Source organism: Prionailurus viverrinus, chromosome C2, assembly GCF_022837055.1.
Source record: "Prionailurus viverrinus isolate Anna chromosome C2, UM_Priviv_1.0, whole genome shotgun sequence".
NCBI lineage: Eukaryota > Metazoa > Chordata > Mammalia > Carnivora > Felidae > Prionailurus > Prionailurus viverrinus.
Genome location: NC_062569.1, coordinates 18,055,416 through 18,079,550, shown reverse-complemented (window position 1 = coordinate 18,079,550; position 24,135 = coordinate 18,055,416). Strand labels below are relative to the sequence as shown.

The following is a 24,135-nucleotide window of genomic DNA, read 5'->3' as shown; positions in this document are numbered from 1 at the left end:
ACCCCAGCTGGATCTCTGATTATGCTGGATGCAAAACATCTAAGTTTGTTCAGTGACTAGTTACATAAAGCAGCTATCTTGAATCGTTATGCAAAGAGGGATTTTGCTAAATAAATATTTGCTACTCAATTTATCTATTCTATAAACACAAATGCTACAACATAAGGTTTGCTTAAAGTGGAACATCTCTCTCTCGTTCCATATCTGATAAGAATGGGAAAAAAAACCCAATTTCTATTCGTAGCAAACACAAAAACTCACAGATGCTTCAATCACATCAATTGTAAGTAGGTACACCACCATGTATTTGATGCTGATATTAAATTCCTTTGTGTAGGTAAATTCTAAAAAAATGATGAAGTAGACGAAGTGGAAGTGAAAATGAAACTTACATATGGTCATTTTTATGTATGATTTTTCTGCCTCTCTCGAGTCTAGGCAGATGACCTTTCCCCCATATTAATTGAGTGCTATGCACACACACTATGCCAAATACTATGGCAGGTGATGGGAAGGCAGTAGGGGGTGAGAACATAAATAATTCCGGTCTCTCCCCCAGCTGGCTCAACTGAGTAGGGGAAGATAGGCACCGAAGTATTTACAACATAATATGCCTGTAATAGCTGAAGCTAGCAATTATATAGCTCTTTTATCTGTCAAACACTCACCGTTCTAAGCATTTTACATATATTAATTCATTTAATCTTCATAGCAATCCTATGAGGTAGTATCTCCATTTTATGGCTGAGAAAACAGGCAAAGGCAAGTTAAATGACTTCCTCAGAGTCACATAGAAATACATGGCAGAACTAGGTTTGAACCTGGGAAATCTAGCTCGGGACCCACTTTGCCACTCAAAGTGTGGTCTGCTGACCGTCATCATGGGCCTTACCCACGGGCTTTGTTAGGAATATGGAATCTCAGACCCGGCCCTAGATCCCTTGATCCAAAATCAGGATTCTAACAAGATTTCTTGGTGAGTGTGTGATTATTAAAACTTGAGGTGCACGACTCTAAACTGGCATAATATACAGCCTCTGATAAAAGACCAACCTCTACCTCACCTTCCACCTTGGCCTGGAAGGCTAATTCTGAGAGATTTCTACAATCCCCCGGCCACCTCAGACACCATTCCTGTGGGCACCTGACCTGCCTCAGTTTCTCCCCATGTTGACCTGAGTCAAAAGTAGTTCTTTCTACAACAGACTTACTAGCTTCTTCACTGAGGATCTGAGGAGTCACAGAGAGGGGTCACTTCACTAAACTTCAAGCCTTCTGTCATCTCTCTGTCCCCCGTCCCCATCCCCGTGTCCCTCCCCTCTCTGGAGTAACGGCCCAAACTTCCCCTTGTCTCCAGCAAAACAGTTCTATTTCCAACCAGATCCCTTGGAGATTTATAATTCTACTTCCAAATATGCTGGTCAAGGCATTTTCTCAATTCATAGTTTCCTTCCTTAGACGAATTTTGTTGCTAGTTGTTACTAGGTATCACTTGCCCATCTTCTTAGAGTTACTTCCGTTATAACCTCTTCATAACCTCTATTTTTTTTTAATTTATTTTTTAAATCTATTTTTTTTTTAACTTTTATGCATCCTTGAGAGACAGAGAGCATGAGTGGGGCGGGGGGGGGGGCGGTGCAGAGAGAGAGGGAGACACAGAATCTGAAGTCGCCTCCAGGCTCTGAGCTGTCAGCACAGAGCCCGATGCGGGGCTCAAACTTGCAGACTGTGAGATCATGACTTGAGCTGAAGTCGGATGCTTAACCGACTGACCCACCGGGAGCCCCTTTATAACCTCTATTTTATTACAAAATACAATACACATACAGAAAACTCCATACATGTTAAATTTTACTTTCAACTTCTACTCTCTTTAAATTTTCATGGAAAAAAAAAACCGCTGCTCTCCATTAACAACATATTAAATAAAAGTATGAACCATATAATTTAGTAAAATGGCCATAATTAGGAGCCCACAGGCCCAGGACACAAACGAACTGAGGCCAAGCTTCAACTAGAAGCCAAAGTCTTATATATCCTGTTGGTTGCCAACTGGGATACAATGGAATGTCTGTCTCTTAATCCCGATTACCAGAAAATCAGGTGGGTAAATACTGTTAGAATAAGCATATTCCAATGCTGTGTCTGCCTTGCTGAAAACTATATATTGTATTAGTTTTGATTAAATGGGAAATGTAAAATATGTATGATAATTGTTTGGATGAAGAGGGAGCATCTAGAGAAGGTGAATAAAATGGATGATTGCAGAGGGCTCCTTTTGAGTCATGGTCCATCTATTCAGACTGTGGATTAAACTCCTGCCTCCTACAACTGGCTGTCTGTCTTTGATCCTCTTTCAGGCAGTGAGAAGAAGCAGTAAAAGGGAGAGAAGCCGAATATATAGTTCAGCAGATGAACTCTGTTATTTATTAATTACCCTCACAAAAGGTTTGGTGGAAGAAAAAGGTTATACTCATTAGTTTTTTTTTTTTTTTAAGTTTATTTATTTTGAGGGAGAGAGAGAGCGAGCGAGAGAGAAAATCCCAAGCAGGCTCTGCACTGTCATTGCAGAGTCCAACATGGGGTTTGAATTTATGAACCATGAGATCATGACCGGAGCCAAAATCAAGATTCAGAGGCTTAACCAACTGAGCCACCCAAGCGCCCCAGGTTACACTCATTACTAAGTGGTGGTCTCCAGATGATGTGAGAGTAACAGCTCCCTCGGATACATGGATAACTATTTGTTGTCATGATACCTGACATATCAGATGCTTCCTCTTAGCAAAAGAAAACAGCACTGAAAGAAGTGATTGGACCATCCCCAATTCATTGCAAATGGTTTTAAAAGAGCAGAGAGCATGCCTATTGCCGCCTTATGATGATCAGTCTAAATATAACTATCCTTGCTATATCTTCCTCACCGATTAACATCAGCTTCAAAGCCCTGTTAGTGTATCAAATATTTCAAGTAGAAATAAAACCCTGTTTAGACATGTATTAATCCATAGCACAGCAATTGTCCAGTCATGAAACCACCCGTTGCCTACAACAACAGCAACAAGGAAAAACACAGAAAAAGACAAGTGCTGAATGTTGGCAATAGGTTTTAGGACTAGTGACCTCTCTCTTCCTTCCTCCTCTTCTATAAAAGTCAAATCCTGCTTATTCGTCTAGGCCTAATCAAAATTCTAATCCCTGTAAGTAAAGGTTTCAGAGGTCACTGCAACCACCACCACCTCTCCTCTTCTTAATATCTTGATGATGGAATCTGCCCCGTTCATTTGGCCAAAAACGTAAATAATCATGAAAAATGAAGATTAGTGTTTACCCCTGCCTGCATATGTATCTTGACTCCCCAGTTAATGTTATGTTTCTTTGGGGAAGTATAATTGGCTGTGCTTTTTGTGACTCCCACTGGCATAGCATGGCGTTTTGCAGAGAGAAAAGCTTAATAAATATTTGACAACATTTTGCCCAAGGGTGCTGCTAACTAGCTATTCCATCTATTACTAACAGAAAGCACAGTCCCAAACTAGAAATTATTGTGCGTTGGTATGATTTTGCGTCTCCAGAAAAAGCTGTCTGATCCGTGTGGCCTTCTTAAATGGTTGTCATTGAGGGTCTTCATGAAATGAGCCAACACAACACAGAAAACAACCGTTGCAAAAGCTGGTATTTAAAAGAAACTAGGTAATTTGTCCGTTTTGTGAAAGAGATGAACATTGCTTGATAAGCTAATTTCTTCATCCAAGTGAAGGCTAAAGGAAGTCCTCCCCCTTTTCCGACCTCTGATGCATGTACTTAGGAATTAAAAAATTTGAGTTTCACTTCTAGTTCAGCCAAATACTTGCTATAAAATGGTAGGCAAACCCAATGGCAAGGGCTTAAAACATTCATCAGTAGATAATGGAACATTCCAGGTTCCAGTGAACTATTCTAGGTTCTAATGAGACCCTCATGTATGCATTTAGAATAGGATTTAAAAAAAATTTTTTTTAACATTTATTTACTTTGAGAGACAGAGAGAGACAGAGCATGGGGGCGGTGGGGAGAGGGAGACACAGAATCCAAAGCAGGCTCCAGGCTCCAAGCTGTCAGCACAGAGCCCGACACAGGGCTCGAACTCATGGACTGTGAAATCATGACCTGAGCTGAAGTCGGATACTTAACCGACTGAGCCACCCAGGCACCCATAGAATAGGATTTTTAAAAAGTAAACTACAAACTAATGCCAGAGGGATAAAGCAGTTTAAAAAATGATTTGAAATTGACAGTTCTGAGGCAAAATACCTAGTTAGAGCCTCATCTCACACTATATACTCTAGTGGTTCCCAGATGGCTTAAAGAGTAATTCTTTTAAGGAAATTTAAAAAATTCAACAAAATGGAGCAAAATACACAATTGATCTTTACAAGGGGAAAATCTTTAAGCATGAAAATAATACAAGAGATTGCAAAGGAAAGACTAATAAATTTACATGAACTAAAATTTGAAACTCTAGGACAATAGATACAGGTATAAAGGCAATTAATACTTAGCAGATATTTATTAAGCATCTACTATGTGTCAGACATTATTGTAGGTGTTTGAGAGATTGTATGTGTATATATGAACAAAACAGACAAAGGTCTGGATTTCTTTGCTGTCAAGGTACCTACAGTGTAGTGGACAGAGACTGACAATTAACAAAATAAGTGAATTATAGTGTATGTGAAAAGCTGGAAAGTGTTATGGGGAAAAAGTAAAGCCAAGAGTGGGGGGGATCAGAAGTGCCAAGGGCTGCTCTTATTGTGTGGCTGAAGGATTAAATATGGTGGTCAGGGTAGAGCTCATGAGTGATAAGATTCAAGTAAACATTTGCAGGAGGTGACAGAGGGAGCCCAGTAGGTACCTAGAGGGATACTTGAGGGTATTCCGGGCAGAGGGAAGAGTCACCTATTGTTAGAGCAGAGACAAATGAGAAATTGGAAAAACATATTTGCAGCATATGCGATTGGCAAGGGATAAAATCCTTGGTAGAAAAAAAGAGTTCTTAAAAATCAGCCTAAAATAATCAGTGTCCTATAGGAAATAGAAAAATGCCATGAATAGATAAGATAATCTTTGAATAAAGGCCAGCGAAAAGTGAAATATTTCCAACCTGACAAGTAATCAGTAAACATTAAAGCAACTTCACTCTTAGGATATCCAGTTTGTGAAGGTGAAACAATGTTGGTGAAGAGGTGACAAGATAGATTCTCTTGTACAACGCTAATGGAAGCATGAAATGATGCAACCTTTTGTAAAATAATCTGGTTATATTTATCAGCAACGTTTATCCTAGAAATATCTCTTATATAAATCATCAGACATTAAGACAAAATTGGTCTATATTTACTCAAGCCTTGTTTATGATGATATATAAATGATTAACACCTAGATACCAACCTTAAGTTTCTAGCCCAGGATGTATATTTATGAGCATTCGATGCCTCCATATGAATGTGTCATAAACACTTCCAACTTCAAGTGTCCCAATCAAACTCACCTTCTCCAGCACCTACTCCAGCCCCCAAATTTCCTCCTCCTCTTCTCTTTCTTGGTTAGTGAATGCTTCCAACATACTTCCATTGTGTAAGACACAAAGCCATTTTTCTCTCTTGCTTTCTGAATTCTGATATTCCCATGTTTTGTCAATTCTGCTTTTGTAATATTTCTTGAACCCATCCTATCCTCTTTATTCCCTGTAGAACTGGTTCAGCTCGCATCATTTTACACCTGGGCTAATTCACAGCTGCTTACGTAGCCCGTAGTGGCCAAGTTCACTTCCATCCCATCTGTCACACCCTTGCCATAGGACTCTTTCTAAAATGTTAAACTAGATCAAATCACTACTTTGTTTGCTTTTTCAAAATGACTCCCTACTTCTGTCAGATTAAAATTCAGACACCTTAGACAGACTTCCATGACCTGATCATCAGCTCTCTTGCCATGTCAGCCTGAATTCTTCACTCCATCCGTAACCAGCAACTTACAAATTACATATCATGCCCGTGTCTTTTCGTATGCTTTCTTCTGCCTGCCCCTCCCCACTATTACTGTTCCCCAGACAACTTCTTTTCCTTTTTTCAGACTCAGCTGACGTTGCTGCTTTTTGTTCGATCGGTCTAAGTTAGCATGTCTCGAAGTCAAGCGTGCATTGGAGTCATCTGGAGAGCTTGTTAAAGTTTCCTGGGTTCTACCTCCAGAGTTTGTGATTTGGTAGATCTAGGGTGGGGCCTGCATACTTGCATTTTAAAAAGTTCCCAGGTGATATGGATGCTGTTGTGGAGGTTCTAGAGAATTCTTCATCAAGGCAATTAGAATTTGGTTGGTCACTTTTTCATTCATTAAACAAATGTTTGCTATGTATGTGTCTATTCTGCACTTGGTCTAGGCAAAGTATAAAGGTATAGAGGTATAAAGATGGTCTCTCTCTGGTAGGAAGAAGGTAGGACTGACCTATACAATTGTGCAGGTTGGACACTGTGTAAATGGTGCTCACTGGAGTGTTTATAGCTCGGCCAGGGGTAACAGTCCTAGAAGCCCGAGAAACAAACCAGTGGTTTACACAATACTGTAACACATACCATGATACAAATATGCACAATGTTCTCCGAGACATGAGCAGAGCCTTCAAACTCAGATATGAATTGGGGGCAGGGAGACAGGCTAGGCTACCTAGAGGATGTGATACCAATGTTGAGTCTGGAAAGGTGAAGAGGAGTTATTTTGGGAAAGAGTAGAGGGGGGCAGGGAGAAGAAGTAGCACATGCAAAGACAGACACAGAAGGATTCCATGTGATTGTAAGTAGGTCGTTAGGATGGAGTAAAGAATATTGAGGGCTCTGATCACTTTGCCTAAATGAAAGGCGTTTGCTGAATTTAAAATTTTTTTTAAATTCTAAAATACTACATATATCAAAATGTATACAAAACAATTATTACGGACACCCCTGTACTCACCATTCAGATTTGCTCTATTTGCTTTATCCCTCTTTTTAAGAAATGAAACCTAAGAAAACGCTAATGACCTATCTCCCTTTCTTCCCTCTCCCTCCCTTCTCTTGCCTAGGTAGCCGCTGTGTTACAGTTGGTGTGAATTTTTCCCCATGTGTGTTTTTATACTCCTACTCCATAACTGTATAGGCATTTGCTTTTATCTTTATTCTTTATATTTTAAAAAAAGATTTATGCATTTATTGAAGTCATCTCTGTACCCAACCTGGGACTCGAATTCAGGGCCCGGAGATCAAGAGTTACATGTTCCACTTCCTGGGCCAGCCAGGTGCCCCGGCATTTACTTTTTAACGAGAGATATTTTCCAGGATGTTATAGAAAAAAATGACAACTTTGGCCTCTGCAGGTTTCCTGAGGAGACACCTAGAATGGCAGGCAGCCAGTGCCTCAGCAAACCTGCCCCTTTCCAACATTTGGTGGGGGCAAAGACAGGGTGCACATTAGCTTTACAAAACAGTCAGAGGGGGTTAAAATCAGAAAATCAAGTTATGCCCATTCAATGGGAGCTGATTCAAAAAGCTGAATGAAAACTTATTTTTGTTTTGTAGCCAAAGATGTCAAAGACACAGGATCAAGAAAACTTGTACTAAGAAACTTGGGCAAAATGTGATGATGACCTGGAAGTTAAATTCTTTCTCATTTGGGAGCTCGTAATGAAAAGTCTATGAAAATATAGTCACCAAAGTTAGATTCTAGTCCTCCTAAAATTAAGGAAAGAAGGACATGGTGGAGGATGGGGGGAGGCAGGAGAGAAGGAAGAAAGAAGAGAAGAAAGAAAAGCTGGTGTTCTTCCCCATCCTGACTTTCCCACTTTCTCTAGCTTGGCTTCTCATGGTAACGTCTGAGTCATCCTCACAGCTTTACAATTCCTTCTTCTCTCATTCCTTTTAAAGTCTATTATTTAGTCCCTTTTAATTTTTCCTTTTTCTTTTTTTAGGGATGCCCCAATTTGAAGATCATTGCTACTGGTGTCACAGATCCCTAGAAAAGTTTGTATTGCGTGTCTGCATGTGTGTATTGTATTTATTTATGTATGCACACAGGTAGGCTTTATCCATTGCCGATAGAATGCCTCACTAAATTCCCAGCCAATTTTCTGTATAGACAAACACCATGTAAATTTTTTTCTTTATTCAGATCCAGGTCACTGTTATTTGTATGTATATTCACATGTGTATGTATATATATGTGTGTATATTCACATGTATATATATACACACACACACATATATAATGAATTTATACACACACACTCCCCACATACATGTATGTGTATTTGTGTGCGTGTGTGTGTGTGTGTTTGCTGAAACACAGTTTTGAACTACACAGCTAATTAATGAATACATTCTCCTTGGTCAATTCATTCTTCACTATTCTTTCACATCCATCTTTTCTCTCCTGTCCCTGATGTCTCCTCACTAATAACTGACGTAATAAAAAGCTACTTTTTATTGCTTCCCCTTTTATGTACTTGGCTAAGATCATTCCTCTAAAGAACCACCCTGATCATTTCTCTCCAAAACTGAAAAGCTTCTTATAGCTGCCTAACTGTAACTAGGTCTGCTACGTGCCTTCATGATACTCTTTTACAACAAATCTCATTTACTTCTGGATAGTAAACTACACTTTCCAGCTTCTTTTACAACTAGGAATTGGTAAATGAGACTGTAGGTAAAAATTGTGGCGTGGGAATTCTGGTAAGGCCTCATAAGGAGGAAAAACATAGCTTGTAATGATAATGAGTGCCTTTCACTTCTCTCTTCCCATCTTTCCTGCTGCCTGGAATTTATATGTGAGGGCTGAAGCTCCAGGAGCCATCTTGAACCAAGAGGTAACTTTAAGGATAGAGTCATGTGCTAAGAATAGAAATACAGAAAGATAGAAGGTGCCTAAGTCCCTGATGATTATAGAACTGACCCTGCTGCTGTGGAGAGAAAAATAAACTTTTGTGTGTTTGTCACTGTTATTTATGGTTTTCTGTTGTGGGCAGGCCCCAAATGGTAGCTTATTCTCTCCACAAATGTAGCTATTTCTCCAATCCAGCCAATGTAATATTTTGATTAGGTTTGATCCATTGCTTCTCTTCTTAAGACAGGGGCTTCCAGAGAGAAAGACCTGAGTTCAAGCCCAGCCCTGCCACTGTGACAATGACGTCTTTAGACATTGCTTATGTTCATTTTACCTTCAATTTCTTTTTCTGGAAACCAATAATAATAATAATAATATGCACAATGAAGTATTTATTACTTTTCTTTCATCCTGTTTTCCAGTTATTATCCCAATGGCATCAATAGGAAAAATAACTGAGGGAAGGAAAAGGGGATAAAACTCCAATCAGGATGTTTCTCCAATTTTTTACAGCCCTTATAAACAGTTGAGTAGTTAAAACTTCAGATTGCTGATTTTTAGAAGTCATTGGGAAAAAATAGATTGGATATATATATATATATATATATATACACACACATATATATATGTGTGTGTGTGTATATATATATATTTATATATGTATACACATATATAACGTTTCTATTTATTTCGAGAGAGAGAGAGAGAGGTGCAGAGAGAGAGGGAGAGGGAGAATCCCAAACAGGCTCTGTACTGTCAGTGTGGAGTCTCACATGGGATTTGAACTCATGAACCCGTGAGATCATGACCTAAGCTGAAATCAAGAGTTGGATGCTTAACTGATGCCACTCAGCTGCCCCTAGACTTCAGTGATCGATATTTTACTCTCATTCTCACGAATTACTAAAATCTGACTACATACATGTTACATTGTCCTAAGACCATTTGACCTACAGATTTATGCATATGTATCAATTTTAAGAAAGTTGGCTCCAAGAGAATCACTTTCCCCAAGTCACTGGAATGGAGAAGAAGACACACTTTCTGTCTTGTACTTTCCACTTAGACAAATTGACTTTTAATGATGTGAAGAAAGAGTTCGTTTCAAATGGGCATACAATTGCGAAAAACGCATTTTGCCCCAACTGTTAGATTGTGTAATTTCATTTCTGCTCTTACGCACATTAAACTAAATTGGTTAAATAAAAATCTTGCTCAACTAAATTTGATTCAATTAGGAAATTAGTCTATATATGCAAAGCCTGGAACGTGTGGGTTGAACTATGTTCTAGCTATTTAAAATGTTATTTTTTATGGATGGTTCACTTTTGCCATAGCTTCATTAGTGAACTAAATTTTTATTAATGTGGATCAATCTTGTGGGTTAAATAAACCTTGGCCCTTCACTGGGAAACCGCTCAAGTAGTAAAGAGTTTTGTCCGCACAGCCTCAGAGGCTAGAATATTTGAGCATCTTCGAATCCTTCCTGCTCTGGCTCCGTGTGACCCTCTCTTACCAGTTGCTAATGCTGCCATCATTTCCTTTTCAAAAACATTTCCCTTGCCCCTTCCAGCTCAGTGTTCTCATCAGGCCCTAAAATGCAGCATTGTCTGCTGGGTCCCCTCTGGCCTGGCTTGCGTCCTTAGCTGCATTTTAACCTAAATAATTACCTTTCATGTTACTGTGGGACTTCTAAAATACACAAATGGAAAAGTTTCAGCAGGGTTGGCTCAAAGTATTTCAGGGAAGGGAAAGTGTTTTCTTCAAGGGTCAAAGTGCCTATTGCAAAGGTATAGGTACAATGCCAGTCATTGGAGAGCACCTGACACACTCCCAAAGCGGAAAGACTGAACCAGGAGTAGCCTGTTGTCTAGGTGGCACTTGAGGTCTGAATTCCAACCTCAGTCATTGGAAGTTCCACTCGCCTAAGTTACAGGAAAAGGAATCTTGCATTTTATAGGTCATGAAAAAGCACTGAGATGAGGGGGCAAAGGATTAAAAGATGATGAAGAATTTCTGGAGCATTATCGATAGTACATGTATAGTCCATGTCAAAGTAATGCATGAATCAAGTGCCGTACTCAAGATTTCTATTCCCAGACTGCTCACGTATCACTTTTTAGCCACATTATAAGCTGCAAAACCCCAAAAGGTCTTTTGTGGTTCCACTGTCTATTCTCTGAGAAATTTTTTTCCCCTGTTTTTGTTGATTATTGAACAAAGAAAGTGCTAGAAGAGCAGCAGGTCTCCTGTATTCTGAAACTCTGCATAATGACCTTACACCCCACATAATAAATAGCACACATAGCTTTAAGGAAGTTTACTAGTATTTTCAGTATTTAAGGAAGTTCATCAGTATTTGTGTTTATTAAATGCTGAATTCATTGATTTTTTTTTTTTGCCTCATTTTCCCTCTTTGTTTTCATTTTTTTTTTCAACGTTTATTTATTTTTGGGACAGAGAGAGACAGAGCATGAACGGGGGAGGGGCAGAGAGAGAGGGAGACACAGAATCGGAAACAGGCTCCAGGCTCTGAGCCATCAGCCCAGAGCCCGACGCGGGGCTCGAACTCCCGGACCGCGAGATCATGACCTGGCTGAAGTCGGACGCTTAACCGACTGCGCCACCCAGGCGCCCCTGTTTTCATTTTTTAATGGAGGTAGAATTTATATACGGTAAAAAAGCACAGATGAATTCTGACAAATGCTGTGTAGCCCACACTTCTGTAAAGATATATATTTCCATCACCCCAGAAAATCCCCTTAGGCCCCTTCCCAGTCAATCCTCTCTTTTCCTTGGGGTAACTACTATTTCTATCACCTAGATTAGTTTTTCCTTTTCTAGAACTGTATAAAAATGGATTGATACAGTGTGGACTCTTTAATGTCTTAGTGTCTAACGTCTCATGTCTTAAGCGTGTTATAAAAATCGCCTCTTCATTTCCTTGTCTGTAAGTGGAAGAGATCGCCTCGTAAGAATGGCGTGCAAGGATCCTGAGGAGTTGGAGGTATCCTGGCAGGGGTGAGGGGAGCTGAGAAGTCGGGTGAGTGAAGAGGAAGCTGAAGAGTGGAGTTTGCAGCAACCCTTCTCCCCTTCAGAAGAACAGCTGTACTTTTCCATGGCCTACAAACTGGGGTTCCCTGGGAGATTTCATCTGGGAAAAGGGTTTTGGTAAAAAAATAATATTAGCGAGCCACACGTCCAGGTGATCCTTACTGATTCTTTCCCCTTGAACATTCTGTAAACTGCAAATAGTGCTTTCTGATAGGAGAGCTTTGACTGGTTCCCTTGAGGGAGGGCTGGGAGACACAGGCAGCCAGACGGGGGGCCCCCAGGGAGGGCCCGGGCACGGAGCACTGTAATATTAGTAGGAGTTACCATCAGATAGCGCCACCCCAACTGAGGCGCCTAGACAATAAGCCAGAGGCCCTGGGCAAGGGGAGGTACAAAGGCAGCATTCAAAAGACCTGACTCTCACAGCCTGCGAGCGTTTCTATAGAGTCCACCGGACCCTGGCCCAGCCGGAATGTCACCTGACAGCCAGAAAGCCATCTTTCACGGTTAGCTTTTAAACTGCTAAAAATAATAAACACAGAAAGGAAAGTGTGGACACAGTCTTAACTGCAGAGGCAGACGGAAACCGTTGTTATAATAACGTAAACAAACTGTGTTCCAAATTATAACCTAGCCTTCCAAACAGGCTGCTGGATATTACCAAACATCTGGGGACCAGAGGGAGAATTCAGAGGCCTTGCCTGAGAAACAAGGCGATGTGCACTGCGCCCTACCCCACGTGCTCCAACTCATGGCTTAGCATCTCCTGACACCTTTTTTAGCACTCCAGGAAATGACAGTCGGAGAGGGCTGCTGGATCTTCCTCGAGCACAGTTTCCCCACCTGACACCTGAAATATGGCTCTTCCCTCTCATGATCCGATTTTTACTCCTCTCACCCTGAATGAATTCTTGCAGCCTTCTTTTTCTCCATTCTGCTTTTCCAGCCAGCCCATTTAATGTTTTATACTTCTCCCGGATACCTACAGAGGTCAAAACTATGTTAAATAGCCACAGCAGCAATGCCACCAATTAGAAGGTAATTCCCCTAGTGCTAAAAGTGACAATTAATCATAAAGACCACGAGTCTGCAAACAGCCGAGTCAAGGCTGACATCTGACCTTCTGATCCATTAAATCACGTGCAGAACTTGGCACCCACACAGGCCGGCCAATGGGAGGAAAACCGCAGATCTGGAAAAAAGGAAATACAAGAAAGTGAATAGAAGTGTTTTGTTTTTCTCTTTCTTTCTTCCTCTCTTTCTCTTTCTTTCTTTCTTTCCCTCTCTCTTCCTTTCTTTCTTTGTTTCTAAGTTCCCCAACATTTGCTTAATCTGCAACTGTTCTTCTATGTTTAAATAGGGTCTGGTTTCAGAGTTGTCTCTGATTTTGAATAAATGCAAATGGACTGAGATAAAATCTCATTCCAGATGGTTTCAGAGAAAGGAACTTTAACACAGAAGTTTAGTAACACATTTTAGGCATGGGACAATGTTTGTACATCCCAAAGACCTACTTTGCTGTGGACAGGATTCAGGAGTTTTGGATTGCCAGCCTGGGAAGGTGGCTAAGAGGCCAAGGTGAATCCTAAACAGTTTACAAATTTTGTGCTAAAGAAGGTATGGTTGGTCTCAGAGGACAGTTCCCGGGATAGATCTTAACAAACCGAAGCGCCAGCCATGCCCCGTGGTGAAATGACAGGTTATTCATCAGGGTTAAGTATTTGAGCTTGGAACTACGGAGCTGTCTGGATTGTGTTAAGTGTTATTATACTGGGGACACTTCCCACAAGTATAAACAGATGAAAGAGATGGCCAAACAGACTGTGGCATCTACTTGTGCAGCAGATGATGGCCTCAAGTGTTTGCACAATAAGTGAGAAGCTGCTTTTCAAGTGACCGTGGCCCCGCAAGTTTTCTTGTTGTGGGAGCTTAGAACTCAGAACAGCAGAGCTTAGTAGAACAAATGTCAGGGTTCTCACTGCCTAGAATGGACAAATGCATAATTTTTGTCATATCTTCTTTTTTTTTAAATTAAAAAATAGAGATCATAGATGTAATCTTGATAACCCCACTTGAAGGCCAGACCACGAATTTGTGTTTTTCTAGCCCATTTTTTGTTTACATTTACATACAATATGTGTATCCAGAACAATGAGCAGTGTTTGTGCATATCATCGTAGATGATATGAATCTCTGCATGTGTATCTATCCTTCCACATTTTTGACTCAACATTGTATATGTGTGAACATAACCATGTTGGTCTCTAACATTCCCTGTAGGTGCCACATTGGATGAATATGTGCTCACTCATTGTCTTTTCATATCCCACATTTATGGCACCATAAAAGCACTCATCATGTCATTAAAATGATTGTTGGGTGTGTGTGGGTGTGCATATACATGTGCATATAGGTGCATTTCCTCTGTGATGGATTCTGAGCTCCTGGAGATTCTGGTGCGTCTTGTTTTAATACTAGCTCCTCTACTCTATGACTCCATGCAGAAGGGACACTCGGTGCGATAAGAGGCAAAACAAAAATGTTAAAAATTGATTTGCTTATGGTTAATTTCCCCTCTTTTTAAAACGACGGAAGACATTGGGTTGTATTTCGGAAGACTTTGGGGTTGTATTTATCTATTTTCATAGTCTCTGTCCAGTGCTCTCATCATACACTTTAAATCCCACGCCATCAATATCGCCTCATTGTTTGCTGGAAAATCAGAAAATCTGACAGTGTGAGGCTAAATACCAAGATATTTTTAAGAAGCACATTCTAGAAGCTTTCTCAAAGAATAAACTGACAAGGCCAGGAAGAAGCCAGTGTTTGTAACTGTTGTGGCTTTATGGTGAATATGAGTAAACAGACACACTCCCCTTGACACTGATATTTAAAAACAAACAGTGCCTTTTGTATGAAAATAATACTGGACTTCGGTTTTTTTTTTTTGAAGGTGTAATTCTGATTTCGATTTTAAAGAATATATGTGAACCTGACTCAGTGAAAGCAACCTAAAAATTCTCACATAATGATTCACAATAATAAGCATTTTGTACATAACCTTTATTCAGCACATTTTGTGGGCTGGGTTGTGCTAATCTTTTACCTAATTTCACTTAGTTTAATCCTCCCAATGGTCATATGAGGTTGGTATTATTAATAAGCTCATTTTTCAGATGAGGAAAGGAGAGGCACAGAAAGGTTTACAATTTTTGCCCAAAGTCAAACAGTGAAGAAGCAGTTGGCTAGGAATCTCATCCAGGTAGGAAGATGTCATGGACCTCATTCTGAAGTACTAAGAACAGGCCCAGGTTTTAAGATAAAACTGCAGAAAAGAAAATTGAAAAACAGTGTGCCTGCGGTGGCTTCCAAATTTTGCTATAATACAAACAGACAGTATCTCTTTTATGGTATGCCTCAAACCAAGAACAAACCAAATTAGAGTACTCCAAGGAGACAAATTCAAAGTGATTTCTTAGTGATGAAGGAAATTTAAAGTAGCAAGGTCAAGCCCCAGACCTTTCCAACTTAAACATACCCATTTTTCATTCTTCTTCTCTTTAGAAAACTGGGGGCCGTGACTTTGTTCATGGCTCAAAGGAGCCTGCCTGGTTTGTTTACGTAAGATTCAAAGCAAAAATGAGAATCACTCCCTGGGACAACTTTAGCCTAGAATGTGTGTTCTTTACACATTTTTAATTGGGACACAAATATATTAACAGTGTGGTTGTTTTGTATTTTCAAAAGAATCTGTTTTATAACTGATTCATATTTATATTTGGAATATATTTATTTCTAGGCATGAAACAGTTCATTTTGTTGAGCCATCTGACCTGAGGTGAGGTTGGCACAATTTCCCGTGACTGCTCCAATTAATGCAAATCCAAGGTTAAAGATAAATAAAGTTCCTTTATTTATATACTTGGTTTATTAATATGTTATTTATAAATGGTTCTTTTTTTTTCCAGTCACTAACTATGTACAAATGAGCTCTACAGAACAAATGAGCAAATACACAATTGTATTTTACGGCGAAGTTTTTATTTTAAAAGGGTTAATATGGCAAAAAATTAACATCATCTATCCATCTGTCTGTCTATCTATCTCTTTAGCCTCAGGTCTCCCATCAAACCTTATGAAGTCTGAGATAGACTATATTGCATTATGGCCAACATTCTTCACCCCTCCATGTACCTACCCTTTTGTCATGTAACTTTGCACTAAGGAGGCTGTATCTACCTTCCTGTCCCCTTTGATTCTGGCTTTGGTCATGTGACTTGCTCTGGCCAGTGGAATGTTAGCAGGTGTGCTGCTTGTAGAAGTGTGAAAACGCTCTTGCTTTGTTTCTGTGTTTTCTCTTGCTCCTCTGTCATGGCCATGAGAAGATGCCTCAGCTAGCCTGTCATGGTTGAGAAACATGGAATGAAGTTGACTCGCGTCAGTCGTCCCTGCCAAGGCTATGCTGGATCAACCTAGACTAGTCAAGTTGCAGAAGTACGAGAGCCCAGGCAAGAAGAGCAGAACCATCCAGCTGACCCAGAGCTGCCACCCATGCAGGAGTGGACCCAGCCGGAAGCTGAAGAACCACGCAGCCAACTGAGACTCAGCTCAGACCCAGGAACTTATCAATGCCAACTGTTTCTAACCATTGAATTTTGACGTAATTTGTTACTATGCCAAGCAACCCCATTCAATGCTAGTGGGTACTAGATAGCTGACCAGGACATTTGCCTGGTTCACTCAAAAAAAACCCATAGGTGCCCACATAGAAGACGGTTTAAAATTATTAATATTCAGCAAATATCCACAAAATGTCAGCTGTATCAGTCAAGGTTCAACCAGGAAAATAGAACTTGGTCTGAGTATTTAAACAGAAGGATTGCAATGTAGGAAATTCATTACGCAGGTGAAGGAAAAGATGTAAAGGCAAATGGGAGAAGGAGGCATCCAGGAGGTGAATGATTGCAGGAAATCCTGGAGTTCAATGGAGTGTTAATACTGGAATACAGGGGCCAAGGTCACCCAGCAAAAGCTCAGAGGGCGTCTCTAGTTGGACCTGTGTCTCCCTAGAGGAGAGACACAGCCCTCATCCAAGATACTGTCTGAGGCAGAGAGTGTGGGGAAGAAACACCCTGGCTTCTCTCTTCCTTCAGTCTTCCATTCTCCCTCCAGGGATTTCCAGGGTTGAATCCAATTGGGGGCCAACTGACTCAGGGACCCAGAAAGCACAACCCTCAGGGGCAGCCTCTCAGTAACATGAGAGAGGGATTTGAGAGCAAAGGGGTAAATACAGCACCATGATGTGCAAGACGCTACACAAGGTGTTACTCAGGGCTGAAGGCCACATCCACAAAAATACTGAGAAGCAGAAAGACTGGGCTTGATGGTTAGAAGTGACCTGAATAGGTAAAAGTGAAGGACAGGTAGGAGCGACTGTGGAAGTGAAGTGTAAGAAGTATTGGGGGAAATAGCAGGCATTCTGGTTTGGCTTAGAAGGTTGTGTATTTGGGAGGAGGGGGCAGGGGTGGGGAGGGGACGAGGGGGCTACAAATTTGAGAGACTGAACAAGCCTGGATTCCAATCCTGCAGATGGGATTTCTGTTCTAAAGGCGGCAGGAAATAAGATGGTTCTAAGCAGAGAGTAACATCATCCAAATTGTGTGTTAGGAACATTATTCTGATAGAGATTTGAGGGATAGAGATTGGAGGGAGACCGCTAGACAAGGGGTTATTACTTAGGTGTAGACCTCAGGGAATTCCTAACCCTCCGGAACAAACGGCAGAAGTTTGTGTAAGCCTTCAGTTTTTTGAGAGATGGTATGTAGCTTTCACATGGCTTTCAGCGGAGCCCATGACCCCTGACCCTATCAAAAATTGTAAGCACTCGGGGCGCCTGGGTGGCTCAGTCGGTTGAACATCTGACTTCGGCTCGGGTCATGACCTCATGGTCTGTGAGTTAGAGCCCCGCGTGGGGCTCTGTGCTGACAGCTCGGAGCCTGGAACCTGCTTCAGATTCTTTGTCTCCCTGTCTCTCTGCCCCTCCTCCACTCATGCTCTCTCTCTCTCTCTCTCTGTCAAAAATAAACGTTACAAAATTTAAAAAGGGGCGCCTGGGTGGCGTAGTCGGTTAAGCGTCCGACTTCAGCCAGGTCACGATCTCGCGGTCCGGGAGTTCGAGCCCCGCATCAGGCTCTGGGCTGATGGCTCGGAGCCTGGAGCCTGTTTCCGATTCTGTGTCTCCCTCTCTCTCTGCCCCTCCCCCGTTCATGCTCTGTCTCTCTCTGTCCCAAAAATAAATAAACGTTGAAAAAAAAAAATTAAAAAAAAAAAAAAATTTAAAAAAAAATTGTAAGCACCAGCAGCAGGAAGAGATCTAGAAAGCTCGTATAATGAAGATCTTTCAATGAAGATAAAAAATGAGACAGTGGCAGTGGTAATGGAAGGAGTAAACAGACAAACATTTATGAGGGACTATCTAAACAAATAATCCAGATGAGTATGAACAGAAATAAAATGAGAGATGCTAAAAGGTTTAACTCTGGGCTGTATCTGTCTGCTATTCCTTGCCCTCCCCCTACAAAACAGAGAAAAGCAGTCCGTGCTTCCAAGTTACCACCTCTGTTCATCAGAGATATCACTAATCAAATGTAACCTTTCCTTATTGCTGAGCCCAAACCCCATCTCCAAATCTTTCTCAAATAGCACCCTAGGCAGCCACTGCCTTATTCTAGAGCAACTGTTTTTGTTCATTGTATCGACTGTTATATAATTTCAGAAGGATGAAGTACCAACGAATGGATATATTTGGCAGAATGTATTATATACTGATATGATCTGTGTATACATATCATTCACATATTTCCCACACTCGGGGAAACTTATATACAATTAGGCCACTAGCTAGATCTTACCCAAGATCATGAGTCTACTTGGTGTTCACTGAAAGCAATGAACACAGATTTAAATAAAGCTGAATTGGGAGGGGCAAAAAAACACTTTGATACACAAAAACTTATTATGAAATTATCATCATGAAGTTTTGAAATTAGCATAAGCCATTACAGTCAACTACTAGTAACTTCACTGTTAAATTCTTAACTCCAATCACAGGCAAGTAGGTATATAGCATTATCATGAGCCATCCTCTTGTCAAGCTCTGGTGACCTTTGGCTTGGTATTTGAATGGCACTATAGTGGTTTTCTCACCTTGGGGTGTTTTCTAGCTGACATTTGAAAAGAGGTATCACTATCAGAGTTGCTTTCTATCTAGGACCATAATAAAGAATATTCAGATAAGCCAAATTTTTTTCTACCTGGAATTTTTTGTTTGTTTTTTTTAAAAAATTGTTTTTTAACGTTTATTTATTTTTGAGACAGAGACAGAGCATGAATGGGGGAGGGTCAGAGAGAGGGAGACACAGAATCCGAAACAGGCTCCAGGCTCCGAGCTGTCAGCACAGAGCCTGATGCGGGGCTCGAACTCACGGACTGCGAGATGGTGACCTGAGCCGAAGTCTGCCGCTCAACTGACTGAGCCACCCAGGCGCCCCTGTTTGTTTGTGTTTTAAGGAGATAGAAGTTTATTGAATACACTGCATCGGAGCAGCAGGCAGGACAGCAAAGGAGAAACCGTCTGCCCTTTTTCTACTTGGAATTTTGATCAGCAAGATTATTACTGCCAACATGAAGACTTTCCCTGCTCCACTCAACCCTAAACCCCAAAGTTCTATCTGTTCAATGCCAAACAACTTTTGGAAATTTGCCTATATACAAAAATACTCCGTCCGGGCACCTGGGTGGTTCAGTTGGTTAAGCGTCCAACTTCGGTGCAGGTCATGACCTCATGGTTCACGAGTTGGAGCCCACTTCGGGCTCTGTGTCTCCCCCTCTCTGCTCTGCCCCTCCCCCATTATGCTCTGTCTCTCTCTCTCTGTGTCTCAAAAATGAATAAACGTTAAAAAAAATTAAAAAATACTCCGAGGAAAAAACCCCCATCTCTACATGTAAACATTCCTGGCAGTAATTATTTGACCATGACCCACAATAAAAAGTATGTTTTAATCTGGAACACATGTACATATATAAAGATGTATACGTGTATATCTAACTAAAACAAAAGTTCTACAAAATAATATTCTTACTTGTATGTTGCATTTGGATATTTTCTATTCCATTCAACTCTTATTCTATTCTACGTTATATACTATTTCATTAAAGAAAAGTTAGTAATGACCTGCTAAATTGATTTCATTGCTCTCCAATAGGCCACAATTCACAGTTTGAAAAGCACTACTGTAGCAAAATGACTAAAGTACTCTAACTTTATTCACCGATGTAAACATATTCACAAAAGACCAACCCTGAGCAACTGCAGGGGAAAAAAATCTCTTGGCTCTCTCCCTAGTCTCCTGGATGAAGCCAAGGTTTGCTGGGCCAACTTTTGTACTTCGTGGTTGACAATGACTGCAAACTGAAAGGCAGAGATCAAATCCTCACTCTCCTTCTCAACACATCTCTTCCGCTGGGTAAATTATACTGTGCAAGTATCAAGCTATTCAATTTTGCTGTCATTTACTGTTCTTTTTCCAACAGCAATGGAAACACAGGATCGGCTTACTCTTGTCTCTCTTTGGTAGAATTAGATTATTCTCCCTCCTGCCCTCTTAAACAAAGATGGCATTCATCACTCTGAGAACCACCCCCGGAGGATCTCCAAACAAAGCATGGCAGGGAAACCGCTACCCATGAAGGAGCAATAGCAGAATCTGGGCATTGAGGTTGTCAGTCCAGATTATATACCAGAACGAACTTTGTAGCGATTCTTTTGATTGAGTGAACAATTGTAATTGGAGCAACATAATTAACAGTAATAACAAAGAAAGAAACAATAAAAGGCTATATATCTCCAAATCCAGTGGTGTCTACTAAAAGAAAGTTATTTATTAAAAAAAGTAAAATCCATTTTCTCTTTCTAAAAGAAAAAAAATACTACAAAATCATCATATCAAAGATCCTTTCGAGGCTTTCTTGCCCATACTCTGGTATTGGAATATTCTTTCTTCCTTGTGACTTCTCTGACATTCATTCACCTTGAAATTCATCTGCTTACTGTGTGTGTACCCTCCCCACACCCTTACCCAGTACTAGTAAAACATTAAGGCGTGCATTAAAAGCCACAAGTTTTTCAGGTTCTTTTATTCAGGAATTCTACTTCTCAGAATTTATCTTAAATAAATGAGTATGGCTATATACAAAGCTAGAGTGACAAAGATGTTCATGCGGGGTTATCTATAATGGCAAAAGGCTCAAAGGGTACAATTATTTGCCAGAAGTTGTAAACATTGGGTGGGTGGAGTATTGGTGATTTAAATTTTAGTCTGTATGCCCACCTATATTTCCCAAATTTTCCAAAATATAAATAAAATAAAAGGTTGAAAGTAACACATCTGTGCTTAAGAGTGAGACACTGATGAATCTCCAGGGAGAAGATCTTCACCAAGCCAAAGGATGCACATGTTTGATCATGCCCTGAGATCAGTTCCTCAATGGTAAATGGGAATAATAATGCCCAATTCATAAAGTTGTGATGAAGAGTAAAATCAATAAATCAAGTACTAAAATATGTAATGTGCTTACAGCACTGCCTGGTACATATAAGCACATAAAAGTGTTAGCTGGTGTTGTTATTATTTTACTGGTGCAAGAAATTGGAAGATATTTTTTTAGTTCCATGTTGAACCTAATACAAAGGACCAGGAAAAGATGGGCTTGTTCCAAATGCTCTCAAAGTTATGCTCTGCATTCGGGGAATAAAAATGCGGCATAAAGAAACTTTTGGTGGTAGTAGATATGTTAATTACATTGATTGTGGTGATGTTGTATCAGTGCATACATATGTCAAAATCTACCAAATTGTATATTTTAAATACACTTAGTTTATTTTATATCAGTCAGACCTCAATAAATCTGTTTAAAAATGAAGATGAAATTGAGACTTTTTCAGATAAGCAATCCTATGAGAATTTTCCACCAACAGACCAATACTAAAAATATATATATATATATTAGGGAGAAGGAAAAAAATCCAGGTGAGAGCTTGGAAATACAGGGAGGAATGATGAGCAATAAAAATGGTAAATATGCAGCAAACATAAATGCATATTAACTCTTTAAACAATAATTGCAATTTCTTGTAGTTTAAAAATGTATGTAAAATTGAACTATAAGCAATAATAATACACAAAGTAGAAGGGATAAATGGAATTAAAACGGTCTAAGTCTCTAAAATTTTCTGGAAAATGGTCAGTCACAATTTGTATTATGCTCTAATAAAATAATAATACAATTTGTAATTTCTAGTATAAGCACTAAAAAAGAGAGGAAAAGAATATATGACTAACAAGCCAATTGAGACAAAATATTTCATTAATTCAAAAAGGAACAAAGGAGAGGTAAAGAAACACTAAAGAGCTGGGGAGGAAAAAAAATCAAATAGTACTATCATAGGTTATAACCCAAATATATCAGTACTTTCATAAAATACAAATAGAAGAACACTTCAAGTAATATACATGTGCTAAGTTAAAAAAAATGCTGTTTGGGGCGCCTGGGTGGCGCAGTCGGTTAAGCGTCCGGCTTCAGCCAGGTCACGATCTTGCGGTCCGTGAGTTCGAGCCCCGCGTCAGGCTCTGGGCTGATGGCTCAGAGCCTGGAGCCTGTTTCCGATTCTGTGTCTCCCTCTCTCTCTGCCCCTCCCCCATTCATGCTCTGTCGTCTCTCTCTGTCCCAAAAATAAATAAACGTTAAAAAAAAAAATTAAAAAAAAAATGCTGTTTTAGTGAGACACACTTTGGATATAAGGACACAAAATTTGAACGAGAAAAAGGATTGGAACAATACATATAGCTTATATTAATATCAGACACAGTAAACTTAATGATAAGAGATATTGCTAGAGATAAGAAGGAAAATTTCATAATGATAAAAAAAATCCATAGGAAGACAAAAAAATCTAAAATCTGAATGCACCTGAAGCAAGTCTCAAAATATATAAAGCCAACATTGCTAGAACTAAAAACAAGTAAGCAAATCCACAATCTGAGTGGGAGATTTCAAGGTACCTCTCTCGGAATTGGTAGAACATTCTTTTTTAAAATGAATTAGGATAATGTGATTAATAAATTTGCCTTAATCTATTTAGAACATCGTGGCCAACAACTACAGAATGCACAGAATACACATTAAACAATTACCAAAATTTACTATGTACTGGGCAATAAACAAGTCTGGAAAAATTTCATAGATGAAAAATCATATAGAATACATTCTCTAACCACAGAGGAATTAAGCTAGAAATTAATAATAAGACAATAACAAAAAAATCAAATATGTTTGAAATTACGCAATATACTTCCAATTACCCCATGGGTTAAGGTAAAGCACAATGAAAATTAGGCAATATTATAAACTGAAATATGAAGAAAACATGACATATCAAAATGTGTAAGCTGCAGCTAAAAATGTCCTTGGAGGAGAATGTATATACTTAAATGTATCTATTAGAAAAAAAGAAAGCCTGAAAATTAATGACTTAAGTATCTATCTCGCTGTCATAAAAATAACACCAAATTAAAGTCAACAAAGTAGAAGGAAAAAATAATAATTAGAAAATACGATATGGAAAGCAGAGATGTAATAGAGAAAATACCCAAGCCAAAAATGTCTTCTTGGGAAATACCAATAAAATCCATAAGCCTGTAGCCAGGTTAATCAAGAAAGAAAGAAGGAGGCAAAAAATTGCAAATATGAAATTAAAAAGGGAAATCACCATAGATTCTACAGATCTTAAAAAGGTTAGAGGATATATGAACACTTTATGGCAGTATTTGAAAATGTTGATGAAGGATAAACACTAATAAACTATCCAAATAGGAAAATAACAATGCAAATGTGAATAGTCATATCCTTTAAGAAACTGACTTTCGTACTTAAAAATTTCCTCACAAAAAATTCTCCAATCCTGAACTGCTTTATTGGTGAATTTTACCACATACTTAAGGGAATACCACACCAATCTTACATGGTTCATCCATAATACTGAAAAAGAGGGATTATATCCCAATCCATTACATCAAACTCATTTTATGAGGTCAGCTTAGCCTTGATCCCATAACTGACAAGAATGTTATAAGA

The 24,135-nt window shown here is 39.6% G+C and overlaps 1 protein-coding gene across 6 annotated transcripts in view; it reads right to left on the bottom strand.

The window, feature by feature from the left end:
• The window catches only part of THRB (thyroid hormone receptor beta), a 388,679-nt gene that overhangs the window by 210,739 nt on the left and 153,805 nt on the right, over nucleotides 1-24,135 (bottom strand). For all 6 annotated transcript variants that reach the window (XM_047874360.1, XM_047874362.1, XM_047874359.1 and 3 more), the window contains one exon: nucleotides 13,064-13,135. The gene's annotated coding sequence lies outside the window, so the exon portion shown is untranslated. The remainder of the gene's footprint in view (nucleotides 1-13,063; nucleotides 13,136-24,135) is intronic.